The sequence below is a fragment of the Cupressus sempervirens genome, chromosome 5, assembly GCF_028749045.1.
Source record: "Cupressus sempervirens isolate cs-2001-9-10 chromosome 5, ASM2874904v1, whole genome shotgun sequence".
Lineage (NCBI taxonomy): Eukaryota > Viridiplantae > Streptophyta > Pinopsida > Cupressales > Cupressaceae > Cupressus > Cupressus sempervirens.
Genome location: NC_143122.1, coordinates 226,955,179 through 226,957,803, shown reverse-complemented (window position 1 = coordinate 226,957,803; position 2,625 = coordinate 226,955,179). Strand labels below are relative to the sequence as shown.

Below are 2,625 nucleotides of genomic sequence, written 5' to 3'. Positions count from 1 at the left end.
TGTTCATGGGTCTTTAAGATGTGCAAGATTAAGTATGGATTTCTTATGACGAATTTGCAAAATGAGCTTGTATTTTTATGGATAAAATTAAACGAAGTAGAATACCATCACTTTGAGAAAGAACATGGGCCAATTTGAAAAATAAGAGAGTTTACACAAAACCTCCGGAAAGAATATATGTAGTTTACGAGGCAAACAAGTTCTGAACGAGTGAATATAAGTTGATTATATAAAACATAAGCTTCGTTCATAATGCTGTGACAAGAAAGAAAGTAAAGTAGATTTGACTAAATTCTTCATTTATGACAAGAAAGAAAGTAAAGTGGATTTAACTCACATCGTCTCAGCTCAGCATTCCAATAATTCTTCAATTTGAAGATAAAATCCGCAATCATTAAAGCGTGTGTTTCATGAAAACACTTCCCACCTTGCGGAAAATCCCCTCTCAGCAACTTTTGTAGTCAAAGTTTTGTTGTAATGGCTGATCACAACATCAACCATATCAGTGAGATTTATGACCTCGCCAATCCCAAATGGTAATATTTGCCTAGGAATTTATTGAAATTAAACTCTATATTTCTCTTCCTTTTGTCTTTTTAGTGTCAGTTTCCATTGACTATTAAGTTTCTCTCATATTTTTATTAGTCTCCAGCTGAAATCTGTCGCAAGCCTGACAAAAAATACTTGATAAAGTAGAGTACTGACAATTTCATTTTGTAAATTGTTTTATAAATGTCCCTCTACAATTTGTTTCATGATAGTTTTGTGGAATAGAAGAAGTTGCTAAAATGAAAAATAAGTTTATGGAGGATCTCTACCATAATTTCAATAAAGCTGATGGATATAGACCAGCACATAATTATAAATGTTTTTACTTAACTTCTGCTGCTAAATTTAGCATTGTGTTTAGCAGAAACATTTGTATTCTCCTATCTTAAATATCTGTAATTCTAATGGTATTATGTTTCTAGCAGAAAAGTTCTAAATAATTTATAATATTTGTGTTAGTAATTGGTTTTTGGATTAGATTGTGTTGAAATTTTTTACCATCAATGTATCCAATCACACTAGGTGATCTATCATAGGATGAAAAAGAGTAGGAGATGCAAAATAAAATGATGGCTCATGTATAGTGTAGTGTGATTTGAAACATTGATGGTAAATTTTTTCAATACAATCTAATCCAAAAGCCAATCATTATAATTATAATGGATTGTGAAAATTTGATCTCTTTATACTTATGTTAGATCAATATAGAAATTATAGGAGAGATCCCCATGACAGGAGACGCATCGCTGCTTGCCTAGTAAATGTTGTATACCAACTTGACAGAAGCAATGAAATGGTGAACGAATGGTGCAATCTACTCAAATTTGAGGTATAAGAAAGAATAACAGAGAAAATACAAGGCAGTAGTGAGAGAGTATTTGGGGCTGTTTTCAAGTGGGTAGGGCAAAGTAGAAGCATGACAGATGCGGAGGAACTTCAAATTCCTTCAGAAGTTGTTGCATTCAGAGGTACCATTTCTGAAGGATTTAGTGCTCTGAAAAAGGATATCAAAAACACATGGAAAGCAATCAATGCACGCCTTGCTTCCATCAGTGGAGTGGATATTGGCTTACAATACTCGCAGAGGAGTGCTGAGAGGCATGGATCTCAGAATATCTGGATTGTTGGCCACTCGTTGGAAGCCGCCATTGCAATAGCAGCTGCAAGAAAAATGGATAGAGAAAAGAGAGATAAAATAGAAGCACATCTCTTCAGTCCTCCCTTTCTTTCACCAAGACTTCCCGAGGAGAAATTCTTTGAGATGCTTGGAAGAGCTTTAACAACCGTCCGTGATTTTTGGCGCTCCCATGATTTTTGTAAGCTTAATGCGTTTCATTATAAGATGATAGATGATGCCATATTGCATGGTTTATAAAATGATTTTATTAGGGTTAGCGCTTGGATACCTAACATATATGTGGGGAAGAATGATCCCATTTGTTGCTCTGACATCCGTTGTTTTGAGAAGATGGGGGTTCTATTCAATCAGAACGGGCAGCCCCTTATGAGCGCATGAAGTACCTGTTTTGTTTTGAAGTAGCCCAGGACAGAACACCATGGCACTTGCTCCCCTCTTCTAAGCTTTTTGTAAAAGACAGCAATAATCAGCATCCTAGTCAGTGGTGGGCAAGGAGTCTGAAACTTGAGGGCAAGTTATTTGTTCCTCCTGATGAGCCCCAACTCCCTTAAAGAGGTATGACCATGCCTGGAAATGAATGTGTTGCTATGTTATGGCTACAAATAATTTGTGCTGCATGTAGAGTTTAGGGTTTCTCCTATCGGAATCAGATGCAATTTTTTTCCCGATGGGTGATAAGATATTGTATTAATTGTCGAAATTAGATACATCGGTGCCATGCAGTCCTCTAGTTCATTACAATCAAAAACCACATCTAATCATCCAATCTATTCGCAATGCGCTTAGAGTTCTGACTGATATTGTAACATTGCCATATTATACTCTGGTACTCTTCACTTTATTTTTATTTTAAATTATTTTGATTTTATCTTCATCACTGGAAACGTAATTGAAGATTTCAAGCATCATTTACAGTCTCACTTTTATATGAAAAAACA

The 2,625-nt window shown here is 35.3% G+C and overlaps 1 pseudogene; it reads left to right on the top strand.

Annotated features, from left to right (window-relative positions):
* The first annotated feature begins 477 nt into the window (after window positions 1-477).
* LOC149555263 (GDSL esterase/lipase At4g10955-like) lies at window positions 478-2,238 on the top strand (annotated as a pseudogene).
* The last annotated feature ends 387 nt before the right edge of the window (window positions 2,239-2,625 follow it).